Genomic DNA, 24,634 nt, shown 5'->3' with positions numbered 1-24,634 from the left:
TTCATCGTCCACACTGGGGGAAAAGGAAGGAATTATGCATTACATCACAGCTTCCCCAAGTAAGAAAGCTCATCAGCTTTTAATCATTGAGCATGGACGGCAAAGAATTTGAAATTCACAGCCAACTAGAAATACCCACGAGACTTTCAAAACTCTAAGACAGTCAAAGCCTTCGGGGAAGGGTGCCTTACTCCTTAGTGGCCTTAGAAAACAGTTGAATGACAGTTCCAGGAATTTTGAAATTGAGCTTACCAGCCAGACACCCTTAGAGGATGCCAACCCACAATACCGCCTGCAACAGGGTGGTGTGGGTTAGACCAGCTCTGGGAACATGGTCAGTGTTTAAAAAGAGCCCAAGGGAACCAAACAGAATGTGGTAAAGGGCCCAGTGACATATATATATATATATATATACACACACATATTTTTTTTTTTTACTTACCATCCTCTTAAAATAAAAATGGATTTTTTTTTCAGATGCAAGCTAGAGAATAACCACTTCCATTCTTGCAACCCAGCCAGGATCAAGATGAAAGCAACTACTTCAGAAAGAGGATAAAACAGCAGCACACACACCATGTAGGAGAGAAAGAACTGGCAGATGAAAACTCCCTTAGCATGGTCAAAACAAAACCTTGATCAAAGCACACACCTCCAGTCTAAAGCACAGGATGAAGATTTCACTGTAAAGAACAAAAGATTCTTGAAGGAAGAAGAAAAACCAAGGAACGGCCAAAAGAGAGAGAGGGTTTGAAACCCCACGGTCTTTCAAGACCATGAGTGAAATCCATCCTAAAACATGATTACAAAATAGAAATAGAAAAGACTATGACATGTTGGGCCAGGAAACTAGTATGACAATATTTTCTCATAAAATGATACTCTATTTCATCACCATATGCTTTAGGAAAACCCAATATGTTCCTGACAGACTTTTAACATTTTTCCCAAGATGCTTAAAGCTCTAGGGAATATGTCAATGATTCTTAGCACCCACAGCATTTTTGAATATTACACATCGGTAATTCTCTAGCTCATGAATTTTAATAATACCAATGCAATTCAGTTTGCCAATCCTTCCCTCAAACACTAGATGATAAAAACATGCAACAGTCGATCTTGTTTTGGTTTTGTTCCAGTATATTGCTGACTCTGCAAAGGAAATGGGAAAAAATGCATATGTATTTATACATGTATATGTTTGCCTATATATATGCACACATACACACACACACACACACACACACACATATATAAGCTAAGACTGTGGATAAAAACATCATTTGAAGAATTATTTCAAAACACTGCTTGATGACATTTCAAAATAAAGCTTACTAATGAGGAAAAGAAGTGAACACTAAAGATTTCATGAATTTAATTATAGATGTGCGACTTCAAACTAAGTAACACAAGAGAGAATTAAACAGGAGAATAAAAGGCATCATTATGTGCCTTTTGCTCTGCATAGTTCCACATGGAGAACTTCCTAAGCTATTTCTGTAGCCTTACCCTCATTCCACCTGTGTTTGCAGATCTCTAACCATGTGGATTTCTAGTAGGTTTTTCTAGCTTCAGCACAACTGATATATTATACCTGGAAACATGCCCAGCAAACTCCCTGTATAAGTTGATACTGGGGAATGTTCCTTGATTTATATCTGATCAATGCATTGTAAGTTGAAAATATCACAAGTCAAAAATGCATTTAGTACACTTAAACTACTAAACAGCATAGCTTAGCCTAGACTACCAGAACACTTGCATTAGTCTATGGTGGGGAAAATCATCTAACACAGAGCATCTTTTAAATGTTGAGTATCTCTTATAATTTATTGAATACCCGTATCCAAAAAACACTGGTCATACAGTACACTGTATTGATTGTTTCCTCTGTTGAATGCATAGCTGACTGGGAGCTATGGCTCCTGCCACTACCCAGCATGGAGATAGCTCCTGCCACTACCCAGCATGGAGACAGCAACCTGCCCCTTGCCAATAATAGCCCAGGAAGATCCAAATTCAAAATTGAAGTGCAGTTTCTACCAAATGCATTTTGCTTTCACACTCTCACAAAGTTGCAAAATTGTAACTTAAATCATCATAAGTGAAAGATTGTCTATACAGAAATATGAATTCCGTCCTGTGCCATCAATAATAGCACCTTGCCTTAGTATAAAATGGAAATTATTTTTTCTTCCAATCTGACTTCCCTTATATTGTTCATCTGTTTTATTTCTGTCAACGTTATTCTTTCAGCCCAAGCTTCAAATGTGCTTATTTTTTTCATTTTTCTTTTTCCCTGTCTCAGCCTCTCCAGCTACCATATTCTATTAGTTCCCACCTAGTTCTTCCACCAACTAATCTTTGAAACTGTGTGTCCTCTTTCCATTCCCATTTTTCCAGACTCTCATTGTCTCAATGCCTCTACTAACAATCTCTCAGCTTCCTGCTTCCAGTTTGGGTCCTCTCCAATTTGTTCCTTTTGTTGACACAGGGTAGGGCTCCCTAAAGAGCTGTTTTAATCTTGTCAATCCTCTGCTCAAAAACAAAGGCAGCCACTGTTTACAGGATAAAGTCCCCATTTCATAGCCTGGGCGTAGGTGGATGCCTCAGACCCCTGGCAGCTGCACCTGCCATGACTTTGCAACTCCAGTCCTTTGTTGCAGACAGACTCTTCCACTCCCAGAATTTGAGCAACTGCCCTAATGCACCTGCCAGATGCACCTTTCTTTCTTTCCTTCTATTTCCTGTAAGTCCCATGATGCTTCCTGAATGAGGCCACCTTTGCCCACAAGATTCTCTCTGCCTGGACCACCCACTGGATTTTGCTTCAAAGTCCACTCACTATACATCAACTGGCTGTCCACCATTTTGACCTGGAGATGTGTCCCCAACCCCATTAGATGTAGTTTGGGAATGATGGGGACTTTTCAGTAACATTTATCAGTTCCTGCTCTATGCAGGACCCTGCTAGAGGCACTACAAAAATATGGAGAGTTACACATTTCTGGCATTTTATGACAACAAATGTGGTACAGTGTACTGTGAATATCTTAGTTGTCCAGTGCACATTTTGAGCAAATTGATGTTCATGATTTTTATATTGTAAAATTATTTTACAGCTTATCTGTCAACAGGAAACTGCATAAATTCTTTTTAGAGTACGACAACTAGAGTAAAGAAAGATGAAATATCTTATTAGCCCAGTGCATTTTGATAACGCAATTAGCATCCTAATACCCATTTCTGTTTTCTCTTCTGCTGCTCTAGTTACCAAACCCTTTGATTCTCTTCAAGAGGATTTTGGAACCAACATATTCCTCATTTGGACATGTTACTCCCTGCCTTATTTTTCTCCACAGCACTCAACACTGTCTCTATTCTAAACAAATATTCTGCATAAATAAATTACTTATTTACTTTTTTATTGTGTCTTTCCTGAACTAAAAGGGAGCTGCATGAAGACAGATTTTTATGCCTGTTTGTCAGTACATCCATAGAGTCTAAAACTGTGCCTGACAAAGAGAGTAATCAATAAACCTGTGCTGGTTAATGAATAAACAGCACTTGCTTGATGTATCATCTAGGTATTCATGAATAAGCGAACAGTTCACATAACCTAATTTTCAGAGACACCATGTGCACTTCATACTAATCTACTATCTTTTTATTGATTGATTATTTTTCTTTTTTTGGGGGGGGGTACTAGGTATTGAACCTAGAGGTGACTTACCACTGAATTATGTTCCCATTTTTTTTTAATTTATTTATTTACTTTTTATTTCAAGACAGGGTCTTACTAAGTCGCTGAGGCTGGCCTCGAACTTGGAGTCCTGCCTCAGTTTCCCACATCTCTGGGATTCCAGGAATGAGCCACCGTGTCTAGCTTCATCTGCAATCTTAAATAGAAGCTAGCAATACTACCACTCTCTGTTGATGACCCTAGATCACTGCTCTAATCTAAGTAGCCACACAGGGATGCTTTCAGGCCCATCAAAGCTTATAGAATTGACTCTTCTTCCAGTACATTCCGTCTCTGTTGTGATTTCTCTCCACCTCACTGCTTTCTTTGCACCTCTTTTTGGTCAAGACCCACTTCTAATTTATATGCTGAAAGTGAGGCTTATTAAGCTCATTAGAAATTAATCTATTGCTTTGATTGACAACTAAGGGATTCTGCTGGGACTTAAATTTGAATATTTGAGTGCTCAACTAGTTTTCAACATATATTTTTGCTTCTCAGAAGTTGGCCTGCTTATTTTCCTGTTGTTCTATGCATGCACTCAAAGTGTCAAGGCAAATGACTCCTGAACACTTGGAAAAATGAACTATGAATGAGATTTTGGCTAATATAATATGAATATATATTTGTTGATAGGTATAGGCACAAAAAAAATACATTGTGATACATTTCATACATATGAAGCGGCAGCCTTCTTCAACATGAAAAAGAATGTAAAAATCTGGATTTTATGATCTCTAAATTACTTTTTAAAGAAAATTATATATTAAAGCCCTCCGAAAGTTCTTTAGTTACATAACTCATTCATACTTATTAAATTCACTATTTGCCTTTTCTCAGATTCAAATGTAACATAAAAATTTAGTGATTTACTTTTCAAAGGTCAGAACAATTTTAATTGCTTTTTAAAATATGATGATCTTAGCTCAATCAAGTAGCATTAATTCTGTCTCTCTGTGCAACTAATTTAATAACCCTTTTAGCCTGTGGATGCAGAAAGTAGTTCAGAGCTTTTGAAGATTTGTAACCAGAACCCCTTTAAGTCCCAGGATGACCTGATTAGGTTGATTAAAGCTCTCTGGATGCCTTAGTTATTCGGCAGTGTAACAGCCATTGTATGATTACTTGGAGCAGGAATATGTGCCTGGCCCAGTTCTACAAATTTTATGCTGGGGTCACATTGCTTAAAACCACAGAATTTGTTTTGTTAGACTCTATCAATAGCAGGAAAGCAAAATGTTGCTTTAGAGAAAGAAAATTCTCTCTCCTTTCTCTTTCTGGTGCTCTGAGCCACCTGCTCCCACCTTGAACTCCCAAATATGACTTTGTTTTTGGTTACCTTCACTCTGTCCTATTTCCTTCAAATAAATAAATGAAAGAAAGAAAATGAGCTTAGAGTCACTAACTTCGGGTCATGTCATAGTGATATGGGTTGGATTTTGTTTCCCTAATTTTGTGGGGTTTTTTTTTCTGTTTTGTTTTGTTTATTAGTTGCTCATGACAATACAATGATCTTGACATATCATACATTTGAATCCAATGGGGTATAATTTCTTATTTTTCCAAGGGTACAGGTTGCAGAATCACATTGGTTATCCAGGCATGTATATACGTACAGCCATACTAGTGTGTTTCTCTAATTTTGTATGTCAAAGTCTTAACCCCCAGAACCTGAGAATGTGACTATATTTGTAGGTAGGGCCTTTAAAGAGGTCATTAATGTGACATGAGGTCACACAGGTTTTCTCTAATCCAACATGACTGGTGTTCTTAGAAGAAGAGATTATGGCCCACTGAGGAGAGGCCATGTGAGGATCCTGAGAGGATCACCATCAGCAAACCAAGGGACAGAAGCCTCAGAAAACCTGCCATCACCTTGATCTTGGACTTGCAGCTTCTAGAATTGTGAAAATATAAATCATGTCGTTGAAGCCATTCAGCCTACGGTATTTTATTACAACAGTCCTAACAAACTCATACACAGAGCTTTGCCACCGACCAAAACTTCGTAGAGTTTCTCTGTTACGGTGAGGATAAGGTCTACATTGGGGACTGGGAATTTAGGAAAACATATACAGTTCCCAATTTCCTTACAGAGTACATGGCTGAAATTTTCATATTTGTGAAAATTGGACAGCATCATTATACATTCTCTAAGTGGGACTCAATCTTCAGTGTGCTATTAAAAATTTCTACTCACCTCCTATCTTAAACAAAATCTTTGATCAGTATTTCTAGAATTTTGTATATGTTCTATGATTTTGTTCTTTGCTTTGAAAATTAAACCACAGTTCACTGGCTTTAGATCAATAAATGTACAATTAAGGATAAATTGCCCCAGTTCTTGGCATCTTAATGGTTTCCATCTTTTTCTAAATTGAATTAAGTTTATGCGACCAAATTACTTATCATTAAAATCAGCACTCTCATAATTTCATTTTTCCATTCCATGCATTTTATCAAATAAGAGCAAAAGTGCAATGAAGTTCAAATTATTGAATAAACCACTGCTATAAAGATTAAAATGGAATATACTGCCAGAACTGAGCTATTATAACTTACCAGGCTGAAAACATCAGTTTTTTTATCCCAGGTCCAGGGTTCATATTCAGCCTAGAAATGATAAGTAAGAAGGTCAAATGTATTAGATTCCAACTATGGTTTGACACTCTGTTGAGTTCCTTTAAAACAACAACAACAGTAGCTATTCTTCTCAGTCTCCTCCTCCTCCTTCTTCTTATACAATTGTTGGGGTTAATATCTACATTTACTCTAGTTGTGTCTTAGGCATAAAGAGATCAAAAGGGTTTGCATTCTACCAGAAAACATTCATGGGGCACTGAATTTTTTGCAGCCTCAGGCCCAGGTCATAGTTATGTGAGCATGAGCAAGTCGGAGCCCCCTGAGCTGCTCATAGCTCCTGCAGATGAGGCACACAAATGGCCAGATCAATCCTGGGGCAGAGTGACAACAGACATGTGCCTTCAGTCCTGAATCATCACCCAGCTATCTGTGTCTTGGAGAAAGAGTCACAAGAAAAGAACCAGGGAAGGCATTAAGAAGGACCTTAAAACCTGCCCAGGAGCCGGGGTGCTGTAGCACACATCTATAATCCCACCAACTTCGGAGGCTGAGACAGGAGGATCAAGCATTCAAAGCCAGCCTCAATAAAATGCAAGGTGCTAAGCAACTCAGTGAGACCCTGTCTCTAAATAAAATACACAATAGGGCTGGGGATGTGGCTCAATGGTCAAGTGCCTCTGAATTCAATCCCTGGTAACAAAAACAAACAAACAAACAAAAAAAAACAAAAAACACCTGCCCAGGAGAGCAGAACTTTGGAATGTTCCAGGTCCATCACAATGGGAGGCAAATATGCTCCTTTCAATGAGCCCTTGTCCTATGCTAGTGTTTGTTGCAGTTTTTATTGCAGTTAGTCATTGCTTATTAATATTTTTTCAATAATTCTAAAATAACCAGGCTTTTGCATGTACAAAGGAAAATATATGTATACATATATGTGCATATATGTATACATATACAGTATGTATACTCAGAAATTCTCTGTAGCTTACGTGTACCTGGTAAAATGGGTTACCACCTGCTAAGGTAAGAATGTTTGCACCCCCTCAAAATTTACATACTGAAACCTAATCCCCCAAGTGACAGTGTTAGGAGGCAGGGACTTTGGGGAGATGACTAGGTCATGAGAGTGGAAGCTCTATGAAAGGGATTAGTTTCCCCATAAAAGATAAGAGTTCTTCCCTTCCCCCCTGTGAGTACAGTGAGAAGGTGCCATTTATAAACCTGGAAATGGTCCCTCACCAGACACCACGTCTGCTGGTTCCCTGATCTTACACTTCCCCGTCTCCAGAACTGTGTGAAATAAGTTTCTGCTGTTTATAAGGGATCCAGACTATGGCTTTTTGTGATAGCAGCCTGAACAGACTAAGGTACCACTGTGATCTCTGCCCATCTTCCAGAAAGTTACCAGATGTTGAGTCCAGGGTACTTGCCACTATACCACCATGTCCTGAATCACTGTGAAACAACTCTCCCTTATAAAATGTAGGGATGCCAAAGTGTGTCACAATCATCACGGCTATTCTCCGATTATCCAGACTATCCAAAGAATTCCCATTAGTCACAGACTCATACAATGTAATGATAAGGGGAAACTTAAAAACCATCTAATTCAACACTCTGCATTTGACTGATACAGAACAAGGCCAAAGAATGAATAATGTGTCTAAGGTCACATAAGAAAAAAGCTGGAGAGCTAGGACTAAAACACCAGCCTTCATCTTTCTTTATTGTTAATAATTTGATAACTATCAAAACTAGGTAGAGAAGCCAGGCATGGTACACACCTGTAATTCTAGCCACTCTGGAGGCTAGGGCAGGAGAATTACAAGTTAAAGGCCTGGCTTAGCAACTTGGTGAGGCCCTAAGCAATTTAGCCAGACTCTGTCTCCAAAAAAAAAAAAAAAAAAAAAAACCCTGAGATGTGGCTCAATAGTTAAGTGCCCCAGGGTTCATAGTGTCTCTCTCCACCAAAAATATAGAGACGTGTGTGGCAATTTAGAAGAAATAATCCACACCCAGAGACCCCTAGATTGTAATATGTGTTCCATGATCCATGCCAGCTGTCACATAAACTCTCTGTACCTCCATTTCTTTTCTACTAAACAGGAATAATAGTAATACCAACTCTAAAAGTTACATGAGCTGATATAACTGAAATCATTTGAGCCATTTCTAACATAGTAAATACTCAGCAAGGGGAAGATTATATGTCCATCTTCATTTTATTGCTTTTCATATGCTCTGCAGATGCCCTACTAAGTGCCACTATGGTGGCACAGTGCCGCGAATGTCGGTTTGCCGTCCTGGTGCAGGATGGTGCATTAGTATTTCACGGGCCTCGAAGGACAACCTTGAGTGGCCACCTTTGGGGGTTACTAGTCCAAGTCCAAAATATTCAAGGATAGAAATTTGCTGAACCCAGTGAAATGCCAGATGTTCAAAACAGAGTGGCCTCCCAGTCAGGCCACCGTCACTTCTGGGTGGACATTAGTCATTAAGACCTTTCTAATTTCATGTCTGTGGACTAGTAAATCTAAATGTTTTAAACAGACATAAATATCCTGGATTTCTGCGTATAATTCCACTCAGCCTTTACTAATTACAATGCTTGGTGCTAGATGCATCATTGCTCATGTGGTTCAGCCACACAATTAGCACCCTTTCTCCTGGTGAAGGGTCCACATTTCTGACACTGCCAGAGGAAACAAAGCTATTTTATTTTTAAACTACCATTGTTTTTAGTTCCTTTGTCCACAAAGCCATAATGAGACACATACATAACATCCAATTTTAGATTTGTTGTGCTACCAGAATATTTTCTTTTAAATGAGGAAAAAAAAAAAAACTACAGAGGAAATTACTCTGCAAAATAGTCATGCCCCTCTGTTGACAGTGCTGGTAACCAGTGGGTAATATACTTTGGTGCTTCTGAGACTTGGGCCCAGAAACCTCCAAGTTTCATATGGCTCCTAAAGAAGCTGTGCATTTTTCATGGTCTTCTTTAATGAACAAATCAAGCTTGAAGGTATCAGAAGGGCAAGAAGAATTTGCCCAGGTAACATAGATTTATAATCTTAAGTTGGGTTATGAGCTATTTGAATTCAGAAGTTTAGCACACACAAAAATAATAATTGGTTTAATAGTTGAGAGTATTATAGAAAGAGAAATCTCTGGTAGCAACTGAGTTCAGTTAAACAGGGTCCTAGTCTCTGCATGTCAAGAACAGAGAGGGTGGAGAACCCTAGCATAAACTCCACTGTGGAGTCACTGTGGACTCTTGACCATGAATTCCACAACTTCCTGTTTTGTTTTCACTGGCTTGAATCACTGACATAATTATTAATTTGCAAAAATAGATATTTAAAAAATTACATACATACATACTTTTAAAATTTTATATTCACTGAAATATCCTTGAAAACAATACTGGATATGAAGCCCTCCTTGTTTTCTTGCTTTAGGTAAAAATAAGCCCCCCCCCAAAAAAAAAGTAAAATCTAGAAGAGGAAATTGCTAAAAAACAGAAATAAATGCAATGATTTCTTCCATTTTTTTATTTGTTAAACTACTAGATTGGACCTCTTCTCTTCCTGAATCTCTAGAATATTCACACACCCACACATATGAGGGTTTTTCAAAAGCACATTACATCTCCAGTGATTCCTAGGCCAATCCTTAGAGGAGGAAGAAACACATTAGAGAGAATCGGTTATGGAACAGGGCCCTGCCAGGCACAGCTAGCAGGGTTATTTAATTCATCTTCTCAGTTATGCTTTGAAGGAGGCATCAGCAGCCCCCTGCAGACAAAAAGCTGAGCCTGGGGGAACACAAGTAACTCATCCTGGATCACAGGCTGGTAATTGTAGAGTCAGGATGAGAGCAGGGTCAATTGGAATACCTGACACACTGAGTTAGGGCCTGGCAGACTTAGACATTCCCCTACCACCACCTTAACCCTTGGAAAGATCATGCATTAAGCTCATTTTTTAATTATAATGAGATGGAAATTTTAGGAAAGGAGAAAAATCTGGAAACACAATCTCTGACCTTCTAATGCTGTAGGTTTGGGAAGACTGCCAAGTTGCTCAAGGAACCTTGGAGAAAAGAAGTGCTGTCTCTTCAAAAAAAAAAAGCCATGAACAGTTTCTTTTTGCCCCCTCAGGTCAATGACCATCACAGACAGGATCATATTTTCATTTTTGCTTTGGCCCCTGGCAAGCATAGAATCACATTTACAGCTCAATTTCATTAACCTTGTAAGACTCTTTAATCTAAATATTTGTTCTAGCTCTTTACCTGGCCTTGCCTTTTTAAATTTATATATTCTCAAGTACCAATTTTCAACTATTTTATGCCAGCTTGTAAATTATATATGCTTGCTGACAAACCCAACTCCTCTGTAACCAATGGGTAAAGTAAATAATCAGTGCATGCATTTAGTACCTGATAGAATTGTGAATACCTATTAATTTTCATTACTACTCAATCTGCTTATTTTACATTGTAGGTTTTATTAATTGAATTCAAGTTAATATATTTTTTTTTTGGTGACCAAATATTTATCAAGTGTCCATTGCATACCAGGCACTGACCTATGGATGGGGTACCCAATGGAAGCAACACACACATAGTTTCTGCTTTCAGGAAAACAAGGTAATTGTCCCCCACAGAAATCCATGTCACTATCTAATAGGGGCAAGGACGAAGTACAGGGTGGTAAAGGAGTTTCTGATAAGTGGTAATCTGAGCCACTCCTGAGAACAGGCTGAGAAAACATGGACAAAATCCAGGGGAGAAAGGAAGGGGCTGTCTTCCCTTCAGATCTGTAAGAAGGCAGGTATGTCTGGAACCTGGAAAGGAAGGGAAGGAATTGATCTTGGGTACCCAGATAAGCCATGTTCAGGATTTTTGTCTATAGATGCCTTTCAGTAGATGAATGGATTAAAAAAATGTGGCACACAATGGAATTTTACTCAGCAATAAAAGAGAATAATATCATGACATTTGCAGGTAAATGGATAGCGTTGGAGAAGATAATGCTAAGTGAAATTAGCCAATCCCCCCCCAAAAAAAACAAAGGCCGAATGTTTTCTCTGATATAAGGAGGCTGATTCATAGTGGGGTAGGGAGGGGGAGCATGGGAGGAATCCACGAACCCTAGATAGGGCAGAGGGGTGGGAGGGAAAGGGAGGGGGCAGGGAATTATCAAGAATGGTGGAATGTGATAGGCATCATTATCCAAAGTACATGTATGAAGACTTGAATTGGTGTCAACATACTTTATATACAACCAGAGATATGAAAAATTGTGCTGTTATGTGTAATAAGAATTGTAATGCATTCCACTGTCATTTACTTTATATTATTTCATTTTAAATCAATAAAAAATAAAAATATGTCTATCCACAACTAAAAAATTTTAATAAAAAAGAACAATGATGAAGATTTTAAATTGTTTGCTCAAAGTCATTTAACTAATAAATAAAGATGGCAATAAAAATAAAGATAGCAAATATCATCCATGTGAATGGGAAGTTATACTACATATATGTATAATATGTCCAAATACATTGTACAGTCATGTATAAATAAAAAGAACAAATAAAAAATTTAAAAGATAGCAAATATCAACAAAGCGAAATTGAACTACTTGTAGCCAAAAATCAATGCTAAAGGGAATTATGAAATAATCCTTACCTTAGTGGTTTAACATACAGGTTGTCATCAAAGTCTCATAATAATCCTGTTAAATGGTTTCTAATGAGTTTACTATTACATTTCCTAGCTGAGAGCACTAATAATCAGAGGGATTAGAAGATTTGCTTGAGATTACACTCAGAAAGGTGATAAAACTGGGATGAAAAATCAGAGCTATTCCATTGAAATCTTGTGGATGGCCCACCTGAACCTTAGCTGATCCCTTAAGTTCACTCTCAACACTGGGTACCAGGAAACAAATTGGAAGATACAAAACTAGCCTTGAGCACCATTATTGAGGCATGGAATTGACAGTGGAGAGGAAAATATGAGGCAGATTTTATGAATATTCTAATAAATGAAAAGTCATTACCTAAATGATTCACGCACATGCATGATCAGCCTTGGATCTTCACAAGGGAAAGAAAACAAAACTTCAGTCACCACTGAAAGGTAATTTGAAACATGTAACTCTTAAGATGTTAAAAATCTAGGTGAACCTCACTTTTACATGCTTTGATTTTTAAAAGCTATTATTCTCAAGTGGAATTAAATGCTCTTATTTTTATCTCTAATATGGGGACAAGAAAATTTTAAGAGAATATAAAGAAATTTTTTTTTTCACATACACAGTGTTCTTTGTTCTTGATGCTCTTGGAAAAAAAAGTAACTTTAAGCTACTTCAACAATTAGATATGTTGTTTTCTGGAAATAGTAGTGTTGATAATAAAAGAGAAGGAAATCTCATGAGAAAAGAGGAGCCACAGAAAAGAGAGATCTCCACTAGAGTCACTGGTCTCGGGGCTCTGAGCAGTCTCCCCAACTCCTTGGTATTGATGGTTCTGAACTGTCCTCAGCTAAGCTGCCATGAGCAGGACCCAAGCCACCTCCTGTGGGTCACCTTCTATATACAACATGGTAGCATTGTTGAGACTTTCATGGGTGTAGGGGAATAGACCAAAAAAACTGCAAGAATCCCAAACTTATTGGCCATGAGAATTCATGAATGTTCTCTGCCACCTCATGCCCTCTCCTCCCGGGACTATCCACTTTGTCTTGCACTCTGTATATTTTCTCTCCGTTACACCTCTGCTTGCAAAAACACTCTTGGCTGATCCTTGCTTTGATTCCTACACAACCCTGCTCAAACTCTTTAGCCTCAGGTTACCCAAGTTCGTGCCATGGGAGTCTTGATGTCTGCCTCTTCCTCTAATTCTTCTATTTTTATCCTCAGTTCATAGTCACAAGAGAATCCCTAATTGGCCTCATTGATAACCCCTGTTCAAATTTTGGCATAGCTTTTTCTATCACTTCACTGACTGCTGGCCAAGCTAAGACTCATCGTCCTTGGTCCAGGCCATCATCACTTGCTGGGTTAGCTATGCCTGAGGGAAGCAGCAGAGAGAGTCATGTGGCTCTGTGAGCTGACCACCTGAGTTCAAATCCCAGCTGTGTCACTTATCAGCGGCATAAACTGTGGTACATCTATATAAGGGAATACCATACAGCAAATTCAGAGAAATGAACTCTCAAGCTATAAGAAATATTTATCTAAAGTACCTCCACAGATTTCTAAGTGAAAGAATCAGTCCAAAGTTTACACAATGGTTCATTTCAATGTATTAGTTTCTGAGAGCTGCCTTAACAAATAACCACAAATGTGGTGGCTGAAAAGAACAGAAATTTATTCTCTCACAGCTCTGGAGACTGGAAGTCCAAAATCGAGATGTTGGTACAGCCTCACTCTCCTAAGAGCTCCAGCAAAGAATCTGTTCCATGCCTTTCTCTTAGCATCTAGAGTGCAATCCCTAGCACTCTTAGCTTGAAGCTGCAAACTCCCATCTCTACCTTCATTATTGTATGATGTCCTTTTTGTATCTGTGTCAAATTTCTCTCTTCTTTTAAAGAAACCACCCATATTGGATTAAGGGCCCACTCGACTCCAGTAAAACTTCAGCTTAACTAAATACCTTTGTAATTTCCAAATAAAGTCTCATGCTGTGGTACTAGAGGTTAAAAGGGCAATAAAGCTTGGGGTGTGGGGGGATACAACTCAACAGCCAACATTCAACTACATGTTATTTTGGAAAAGACAAAACTATAAAGACAGTAATTGATCACTGGAGCTACAGGTCAGAGAATGGGGAAGGAAGGGGACGTAGCAGATATGACTCCGCAGTTTGTCAGAACCCTGGAACTGTAGGACTCAACCCAAAGGTAAACCATAGGCTTTAATTAATAATGATGAATCAGTATTGGTTTATCAAACCAAATATATCACGACCATACAAGATGTTAATAAGAAGGTGGGTTGGATTCTCAGCACCACATTAAATAAATAAATAAATAAATAAATATCCATTGACAACCAAAAAATATGGAAGGAAGGAAGGAAGGAAGGAAGGAAGGAAGGAAGGAAGGAAGGAAGGAAGGAAGGAAGGAAGGAAGGAAGGAAGGAAGGAAGAAAGGAAGGAAAGAAAGAAGGAAGGAAGGAAGGAAGGAAGGAAGGAAGGAAGGAAGGAAGGAAGGAAGGAAGGAAGGAAGGAAAGGAGATGTGGTATGGGTATGTGAAAACTCTTCGTATTTCTGTTCAGCATTTCTGTGAATGTAAACATGCCCTAAAACTGAAGTCTATTAATGAAAAAGAAAATACACTGGGCCACAATCAGATTTGATTTCTTTAAAAGGCGGATGGTATATGTTTCTTGCTTTCTGCATTTCAATGGAAGTTTCTAAAAGTCTCCAGCCCCAAACAAACTGGATGCAGACCTTGGCAGTTTGAAGAAAGCCATTTATCCATAAAGTATTCTTTACTCCTTTGATGTACTTTTCTTCTTTTCACTTGCCAATTATCATGACTGAAGAATTCAGCATTCCAATTACTCTGTGAAAAAAAAAAAAACTGGAGAAATCAAGCAAACTCTGCACCAGAAATCAATCTTGCATTTTAATACTCTTTAGCCAAAGACTAGCATTTGAAATTACTGATTCTCTCTGGTCTTGGAGAGTTGGATGTCTTGGTAGAAAATACCAGACAGTCAGGAATGCCACAGTTTCCCTTTGTCTGTACTCTCACTTTTCTCCATTTCAACAGCCCATAGTCAGTGGAAGATGATCTAGAATCCCCTGAAGCTGATGATCTTCCTTCCGATATATCCTGGGATGGTCAATAGTAGCCTAACTCTGTGTCCCTGGCTTCATGTCACCATGTAGGCTCTGCATCATCTCACAGCCGCACAAGAATAAGGGTGAGGACAGCACAAGAGGATACTGTGTTGGCAAGCTTTCTGCCACTCTAACAAATACCTGACGTGATCCACTTAAATAAAAAAAAAGTTTATTCTGGCTCATGTTTTCAGAGGTTCCATCCCATGATCAGTTGCCCCCATTGATCTCAGACCCTTAGCAAGGCAGCACATCATGGTGAGGAGCTCACATGAAGCAAACTTCCTCACCTTGTGACTGGGAAGTGAGAAAGAGTAACAGGGAGGACTGGGTCCCACCACTGGGTGTGTGTCCTTGTAGGAGACTACAAGGACACACACCCAGTGACCTAAAGATCCCCCACTATGCCCCATGTCTTCCAGGTTCCACCAACTCCCATAGCACTAGGTTGAAGACCAAGTCTTCAAAGCATGGACATCTGGGAAACATTTAAGGACCAAACTATATCAGAAGCTATACTTTGAGGGAGAGAGAGAGAGAAAGGCCACATTCACATAACTTTTACTATATTATACTGTTATATAATTAGTTGCTGTCACTCTCTTACTGTGCCTAATTTATAAATTAAAGTTTATCAATAGGTATGTAGGTAAAGTAAAAATCATGGTAAATAAAGGGTTTAGAAGTATCTATCTGCAGTTTCATGCATCCATGGAGGAGACACATTCCATAGAAAAGGGGAGATTAGGGTAGTATGGATATATAATCTATCATACATAATAGAAATTTTTGGAGAATGAAGGGGGAGCTATGGTAACTATGACAGAATAACTGGCTTAAACTGTGCCAGACAGACAGGGATGTAAAATCACTTTAATCAGAAGATCTATGGTGGAGCCCCATCCCAGCCACTTATTCACTTAGGCCATGTTGTTTATCCAAGTCCCACTTGGACAATGGAAGCCTGGGGTCAAAAATATTATTCAGAGACACCAGGCACTGATTTCTTTTCCCTCCCCTTCCCCATTGGAAATAAAGATATGGGCTTGTTAGAGGCAAGGACTAGGAGATCCAGATGTTTGTGACGTTCTCATGTGAAATGACATACAATCTAGTACTTCCAGAAGTGGGATACGAACCTTAAGTTTAAGAAAACATTATCAACCAAGTTTCCAGCACTGGTAAGACCACTCCTGGCATGGTCAAGGAGGTGTTAGGGATGAGGGAAGGGAGACAACAGACGCAACGCAGAGATGTGAGTGCGTGTTCTGGCATATGGGATCAGATTGTGTCCCTCCAGAATTCATATCCACTCAGAACCTCAGAATGTGACCTTATTTAAAAAGAGGGTCTCTGCTGCTGTAACAAAATAAAGATGAGGTCATACTAGAGAGGGACAGGCGCTCAGTTCAATATCAGCGGTGTCCTTTTAAGAAGAGAACAACAGACACAGGGAGAAGGTTATGTAAGGACAGAGGCAGCGATTGGGGTGACGCACCTACAAGCCAAGAAATGGCCAGGATTGCCAGCAGCCCCCAGGAGCTGGGAGAGTTCTCAGCACAGAATGGACTCACCTCAGAATGGGAAAGAGAAACCAACACTGCCAACACCTAAATTTTGGACACCAAGCCCCTAGAATTGGAAAAGCACAAATTTCTGTTGTTTTGAGACACCCGGTTTATAAAAATGTGTTATATATTCCTAAGAAACTAAAATATCCAGCTAAATAATTACAAAATTTATCCGACGTTAGGGTGAGTTTTCACATTTCTTCATATTCCATTATCTTCTACCTATAATTCCTCACCCCCTCAACCATATCCCCCAAGTCTAGTGGAAACCAAGTGCTCCCCTCCTTTCTCATCTTTTCTGTTATAGCTCAGATACTCTTCACATCTGCCTTTGACTATGGTCTTGATATACCTCCTCTCTCTACTTTCTGTCTTTACCCACACTTAGCCCTCCTCCTGCAAAGCAGTCTTTCTAACAAGCAAATTTAATCAAATCTCTTTCTCATTAAACTTTGTCAGAGCCTACAGAAAAAAAAAAAACTCAAAATTATTTTGCTTGATATACTAGTCAGCTCTGGCTACTGTAACAAAACACCACAGGCTGGGTGACTTAAACAACAAACATGTATTTATCCCAGTTCTAGAAGCTGGGAAGTTCAAGTTCAAAGTGCTGGCAGATCTGTTGTCTGTGAGGGCTGCTTCCTAGTTGCAGATGGCTGCCTCTTCCATGTGTCCTCACAGGGCAGACAGCAGAGAAGCAGCTAGCTCTCTTGTTTCCTCTTAAAACAGCATTAATCCTATTCAAGATGACCCAGCTGTCTCCCAAATGCCCTATTTCCCGATCACAATGCCTTAAGGGCTAGAATTTCAACTTATGAATCTGGAGGAGCATAAACAATGCACAGAAAATGGCAGACAAGAATTTTTATAATATGCCCCCAAGTTACCGCTCAAATCTTACTGCTTAACTATCTTTTTACAATTCTGTCAGCTTTGGGGAGGAAGAATTAATAATTAGTGACCTAGAAAATTAAGTGAGCAAAAAATAAAAATAAACAAATAGAAGCAATTATTGACTCGGGGAAACAAAAAATTTGCACAAGAAAGGACATATAATCATATTTGTTGGATGTAATCATAAGCATACTACTTGACTCTAGTGTAAAAAATCTTTACAAAAACCATTGTGCAAAAACAAAAGTATAATAGATATGACTGCTGTGTTTTAGATATCTTGTCAAGCTTGGCCCTTTGGCCCTTGGCTAGCATCTTGGATTTCAGGATAAGTGATGAGCAATTTACTGTATCTAAATCGTTTGTGCAAACAATATGGTTTATTCTGAACATCTGCTTTTCTTTCACAAGCCTAGAATTTTGCTCATGTTAAGCAGAGGATGCCTAGGTGACAAGCCCCCAATAAATAATAAAAACACTGGACACTTGATCTCCAAGGAGTTTCCTGGTTGACAACATATTGCAGCTGTCAATACCAGGTGAAGGAATTGAGTGCATCCTATGTGACTTCTTCTGGAGAGGACAGGATTCGGGTAGCGCATACCTGGTCTCCTCTGGACTTCATCCCATGTGTCCTTTATTGTTGCTGATTTTGCTCTTTCTTTTGCTGAAAAGTTAGATAGATAGATAGATAGATAGATAGATAGATAGATAGATAGATAGATAGATAGATAGATAGATAATCTTAGCCATGATGCTATGGTTTGAATGTACCCCTCCCCTATGTTTAGGTTTTGGAAACTTAACCCCCATGCAACAGTATTGAGAACTGGAATCTTTAAGGGCTTATTAGAGTTCTTCCCTCAAGAATGAATTAACACTATTATCATGGCAGTGGATTTTTTTTTTTACTTTTATTTTTACGTTTCATTATCAACAACTGCCATCAGAACTCCAGCTGCTATTAACTTCTGTGCCTCACAGAGCATCAGCTTATTCATTCAAGTCAGCTTACCAGAGTGGGTTTCTTTTAAAAAAATAAAAGTTCAACCTATGCTCCCACTTGCTCATGGTTCAGTCCCTCCTTCTTCCTTGTGCCAAGGAATGACACAGCACAAAGGCCCTCACCAGATGCTGGCCACTCCATTGGACTTCCCAGACTCCAGAGCTGTAAACCAATAGATTTCTATTCATTGTAAACTCCCCAGTCTGCAGTATTTTGTTATAGCAGCATAAAACAGACTAATACACATGAATACAACTATTCTGCCAAGTCTTGTGAAATCTCCAAGTGAATCATCCAGCTCAAAAGTAATGTTGAGGTGAGATTGATTTAACAAAATGTTGCCATTATCTAAATTAAGAAATATAAGAATATTATCCAGGAATTAAAAGCTAAGTACCAGAAGAAATAGCTAGAAATAGAGTTTTTCCTCTGAGTGATGGATGTGAGACAAAAAAAGGATACAGCTAGGGATGGTTGTCTCTCCATAGAAGCTTTGAAATTATTTAAAAACTGTATATGTATATTACTTTAATAAAAGTCAAATTTAAAATGAGAATAGAAATTGTTTTTAGGAAAATCTCATTAAATTTCTATTATTATTAACTACAAGCCAGGTACTATGCTTTTGATATTATATAATTAGTCTTACTTAATCCTCTTTCTCTCTCTCTCTCTTTTTCAATCACACCCACACCCACACAAAAAAACTTAGCCCTCTGTAAAGGTTATGTCATTTACTTATAACAGAATAAAAATTCTTATTTGGATGAACTTCCAGGAAGCTGAGGATACAGTTAGCTCCTAAATCCAAATCTTCCTACATTTCCTCAAACAACAATAAGGAATAACAAAAACCATTAGAAACCCACAACTTCCGCAGAAATAGAAAATAGAAAATGCCCAAACCTTAGTTTACCTACAAGTACAGAAAGAAACATCAAATAGCAGGGACTTATCTTGCCAACTCCCACAGCAAGCCTTAGTAGAGAGCAAGAGCTCTCTATTAGAAAGACCGTGGGGCTGGGGATGTGACTCAAGCGGTAGCGCGCTCACCTGGCATCCGTGTGGCGCGGGTTCGATCCTCAGCACCACATACAAACAAAGATGTTGTGTCCACCAAAAACTAAAAAATAAATATTAAAATCCTCTCTTTAAAAAAAATTAAAAAAAAAAAGAAAGACCATGGAGGAGAGAAAAGAGATCTTAGGAGAGCCTCAGATTAATCCAAACCCACCTCCAGAAAGAGGAAGACTACCCTAAGGGCATAAATTCTGAAAGACATCTGGAAGACCAGAGCAGTGACCACCAAGGGGAAATAAGAGGACACGTGATCCAGTTCTTAGAGGGAATGTTTTCAATTTTTCTCCATTTAGAATGATGTTGGCTTGGGTTTAGTGTAAATGTAGCTTTTACAATGTTGAGGTATGTTCCTACTATCCATAATTTTTCTAGTGTTTTGAGCATGAATGGATGCTGAATATGGTCAAATGCTTTTTATGCATCTATTAAGATAATCATGTGATTCTCGTCTTTAAGTCGATTGATGTGATGAATTACATTTATTGATTTTCATATATTGAACCATCCTTGCATCTCTGGGATGAACCCCACTTGATTGTGGTGTGCTATCATCCTAATATGTTTTGTATGCAATTTGCTAGTATTTTATTAAGAATTTTTGCATATATGTTCATCAGGAATATTTGTCTGAAGTTTTCTTTCCTTGAAGCATCTTTGCCTGGTTTTGGTATCAGGGTGATGCCATCCTCATAGAATGAATTTGGAAGGATTCCCTCCTTTACTATTTCATGGAATAATTTGAGGAGGATTGGTGTTAGTTATCCTTTAAGGGTCTGGTAGAACTCAGCTGAGAATTCATCTGCTTCCAGGTTTCTTGTTGTTGTTGTTGGTAGGCTTTTGATGACATCTTCAATTTCATTGCTTGAAATTGATCTGTTTAAATTTTCTATGTGCTTCTGATTCAATTTGGGAAAGTCATATGCCTCTAGAAACTTGTCGATGGCTTCATGATTTTCTATTTTATTGGAGCATGGATTTTCAAAATCATTTCTGTCATCTGTATTTCAATAGTGTCTGTGGTGATATTTCTGTTTTCATCACTAAATTTAGTAATCTTTTTGTTAGCTTGGCTAAGGTTTTATTGATTTCATATTTTCAAAGAAACAACTTTTTGTTTCATTGATTTTTTGAATTTTTGTTTCAATTCCAATTTCATTGATTTCAGCTCTGGTTTTAATTATTTCCTTCTTTTACTTCTTTGGGTGTTGATTTGTTCTTCTTTTTCTAGGGCTTTGACCTGTAAATTTAATTTATTTGTTAACTTTCTATTCTTTTAATGAATGAGCTTAATGCAGTGAACTTTCCTCTTAGGGCCGTCTTCATCGTTTCCTAGAGATTTTGATAAACTGTGTCGATATTCACATTTACCTCTGAGTATTTTTTTTATTTCATCCCTGAATTCTTTAGCTATCAGGGTCATTCAATAGTGTATTATTTAGTCTCCAGGTGTTAGAGTAGCTTCTATTTTCTATTTTATTGTTGATCTAATTTCATTCCATTATGATCTGACAGAATGTAAGATATCATCTCTACTTTTTTGCATTTGCTAAGAGTTGCTGTGTGGCCTCAGATATGGTTCATTTTAGAGAAGGATTCATGTGGTGCCGAGAAAAAAAGCATATTAAGCATATAGATAAAATGTTTGTTTTTATGTCTGTTAAGTGCGAATTATTAATTGTATTTTTTAGTCTCATAGCTTCTTTATTTAGTGTTTGTTTGGGGGACAAGTGATTTTAGGTAGCAAAAAACCAATCTTATGGAAAAGAATAAAGAAAACTTCAGAAAATATGTAAACATGCAAATAATGAATCAGGTTTCTCACTGTCCATGAATGGAGGCATAACATGGAAAGGGAGAAGGTTTGAATGAACCTGTGGCATTGGATTGCAACTGGAAGTATTATTTTCTCATATAAAGAGATATGAAATATAGAAAATGTGGTTAGAGTTTGGAAGTGAGGTATGCCCCCAAAGCTCACATGTGAGACAATGCAAGAAGGCGTAGAGAAGAAATAATTGAATTATGAGAGCCTTAACCCAATCAGTGAATTAATCACCTGATGGGATTAATCGAGTAGTAACTAAAGGCAGGTGGGGTGTGGCTGGAGGAAGTGGGGCATTGGGGGCATGGCTTTGTGGTATATATTTCTATCTGGTGAGTGGATTCTTTCTCTGCTTTCTGATCAACATGTGAGCTGCTTCTTTCTGTCACACTCTTCTGCCATGACGTTCTGCCTCACCTTAAGCCCGGACAAATAGAGCCAGCCTTCTTGGACTAGGATCTTTGAAACCATGAGCCCCCAGAATTGTTCTGGTTGGGTACTTTAGTCAGAGCAGTGAAAATAGCTGACTAAAACCCATGTGTATACACACCTGTATTACCCAGCTCCATGCACTGAGAGGACCTAGAAGTAATGGCGTCTCAGGAAAATGAACACTCCTAGTGCTCACATATTGGTATCTCAACTCTTCCTCATCTAGAAGGAATCAGAGCTTTTGGAGAAATGGCTGATTTCAGAGTTGAAGCAGCACACATACAAAATGAAGCTAAATATACTTTTGTAGTATGAAGTACAGAAATGCTTAAGAATGGCAAGTGTTTGTCAAAAGGACACAGGAGCCAGACTGAAAAAGACCCCATTGGCCAAGTCTACAACAATCAAAGCAAAAATTTAAAATGATACAATACTGATTATAATGGAAAAGCTCTGTCTTATACTAGGAAGCAAATAATCATCCTGAAGGAGCAATAGAAATTAGAAAATCATCGTGTGTCAATCATCATGGTAATAATTGTGAAAAATTGTCAATGGATGCTAAAACTAGCAGGTTAAAGCTTAATGAGAAATAGGGTGTTTATGTAAGAGTTCTAAAAGTATCCTCTTAAAAGACTTAATTGGGGGGGGCAGTTTTGTTTTTTGTTGTTGTTGTTGTTTTGGTAACCTCTTAAAAACACTTAATTTTTTTTTTTTTTGTACTGAAGATTGAACTCAGGGGGCATTTAACCACTGAGTCACAACCCCAGCCCTTTTTTAATTGCTTTTTTATTATTTATTTATTTATTTATTTTTTGGAGACAGGGTCTTACTAAATTTCTTAGGGTCTCACCAAGTTGCTGAGGCTGAAACTTGCAAACCTCCTATCTCAGCCTCCAGAGTTGCTGGTATTACAGGTGTTTGCTACCACAGTCAGCTAGAAAATGGTAATTTTACGGTGGAAAAATGTGACAATACCTCCTTGATAAAGTGATAAAAGTAGTGAAAATAATTGACATGTACAAGAGGACTAAGAAGATCTCAAAAAAAAAAAAGAAAGAAAATAAAAGAAAAAAGAAACCCTAATCTAGTCACAGGGAAACACAAGAAACACAAATTGAGGGACATTCTACCAAATAAGTGAAATAAATGGACTATTCTCTTCAAACTGTCGAGATCATAAAAGCAAAAGAATACCTGGGTAATTGTCATTGATTAAACAAGACTAAAGACAATTGGTGATCCTTGACATTAATGGAACAATTGGCAATAGCTGACTAAGGGTTGCAGAAGAGATAATATTGTTGTATCAAAGATCATATCTACCTTTTAATAATTTTTTCCATAATGATGTACAAAAGATGCTTTTTAGGAAATATACACTAACATATTTGGGATAAAGAAGTATATGCAATTTACTTTTAAATGTTTTAAAAAATACACACATGAAGAGACAAGAGAGCATGATAAAGACTGTAGAATTCATCAACTGGAACACGGAGGGAATGCACAGAGGTTCATTGTACTATTGTTTTGACTTGTCTGTGAGTTTGAGATGATTGCAAAATTAAAAAGATTTTAATGAAAGGATGTGGAAAAAACATCCTCGTTGAGCAGGCAAAGAAACTGCAGACTAGTTTGGGTTCTTTCCACGGTTGTACAGGTGGTAGGCAGGGAGGCAAGGAATAGAAACAAATCTGTTTTGAACAACCAATAAAAAAAAAAAAAGAAACAAACAAATCTGTCCCTTGCCTGTAGTCACCCGAGCATACTACCACTCACCGACTCAGCCAAGTCCACACACTGGGAAATTCCACTTAGATGAAACGTCCAAAACAGGCAAAGCTACAGAGACAGAAGCAAGATCAGTGACCACACAAAATTGAGACTAAGGGTTGAAATAGGAAAATCAAAAAGTGATAACTAGCCAGGCATGGTGGCGCAGGCCTGTAATCCCAGTGGCTTGAGAGGCTGAGGAAGGAGGATCCCAGTTTCAAAGCCAGCTTCAGCAACTTAGCAAGGCCCTAAGCAACTTAGCAAGACCCTGCCTCTAAATAAATAAATAAATAAATAAATAAATAAATGGCTGAGGGTGTGGCTTAGTGGTTAAGCATCCCTGGGTTCAATCCCCAGTACCATAAATAAATAAATAAAAGTGATAACTAAAGAGGATAAAAGTATAGAATTTCTTTTTGGAGTAATAAAATTATTCTAAAATTGATTATTATACTGGTTGCAACCTCTGTGTAAACAGTGAATTATACACCTTAATTGGGTGAAGTGTAGGCTATGGAAGTTATATCTATGTTCAATAAAACTGTTCCTCCCTAAACCAAAAATTTACACATGGCATCTGAGCTCAGAACTTTGCACTGCTGAAGAGCAGTGTGGCATGCAACTTCACTTCATGCCAAGTGACTCCTTAGGAACAAGAAAGAATCTTGCTGGCACCAAAGATAATGAAGGACTGCTGCATTCAAGTACCGGCCAGCCCTCAACTGAGACTTGAACCAACAAATCCCAATCAGAGGGCAGCTGATGGTGTGCTTGCCTAGAGGGCAAGAGTCCCACATGCATGCTCAGACTTTTGAGAACCAGGGACTAACCCAGGCTAAATAGGACAGTGGAATTGTTTCCAT

The 24,634-nt window shown here is 38.2% G+C and overlaps 1 long non-coding RNA gene and 1 other non-coding gene across 2 annotated transcripts in view; both read right to left on the bottom strand.

Annotated features, from left to right (window-relative positions):
* Window positions 1–24,634, bottom strand: part of LOC120888606 (uncharacterized) — a 37,244-nt gene that overhangs the window by 5,523 nt on the left and 7,087 nt on the right. The window contains exons 2-3 of the long non-coding RNA XR_013440396.1: window positions 14,795–14,909; window positions 6,305–6,355 (exon numbers count right to left, since the gene is read on the bottom strand). This is a non-coding gene — a long non-coding RNA (uncharacterized LOC120888606). The remainder of the gene's footprint in view (window positions 1–6,304; window positions 6,356–14,794; window positions 14,910–24,634) is intronic.
* Window positions 18,597–18,670, bottom strand: LOC120888757 (small nucleolar RNA SNORD28). Its single transcript, XR_005732445.2, has one exon. It is a non-coding gene; the product is annotated as a small nucleolar RNA SNORD28 (small nucleolar RNA).

This window comes from Ictidomys tridecemlineatus, chromosome 6 (assembly GCF_052094955.1).
Source record: "Ictidomys tridecemlineatus isolate mIctTri1 chromosome 6, mIctTri1.hap1, whole genome shotgun sequence".
Taxonomy (NCBI): Eukaryota; Metazoa; Chordata; class Mammalia; order Rodentia; family Sciuridae; genus Ictidomys; species Ictidomys tridecemlineatus.
This window is presented reverse-complemented; position numbering and strand designations above follow the sequence as displayed.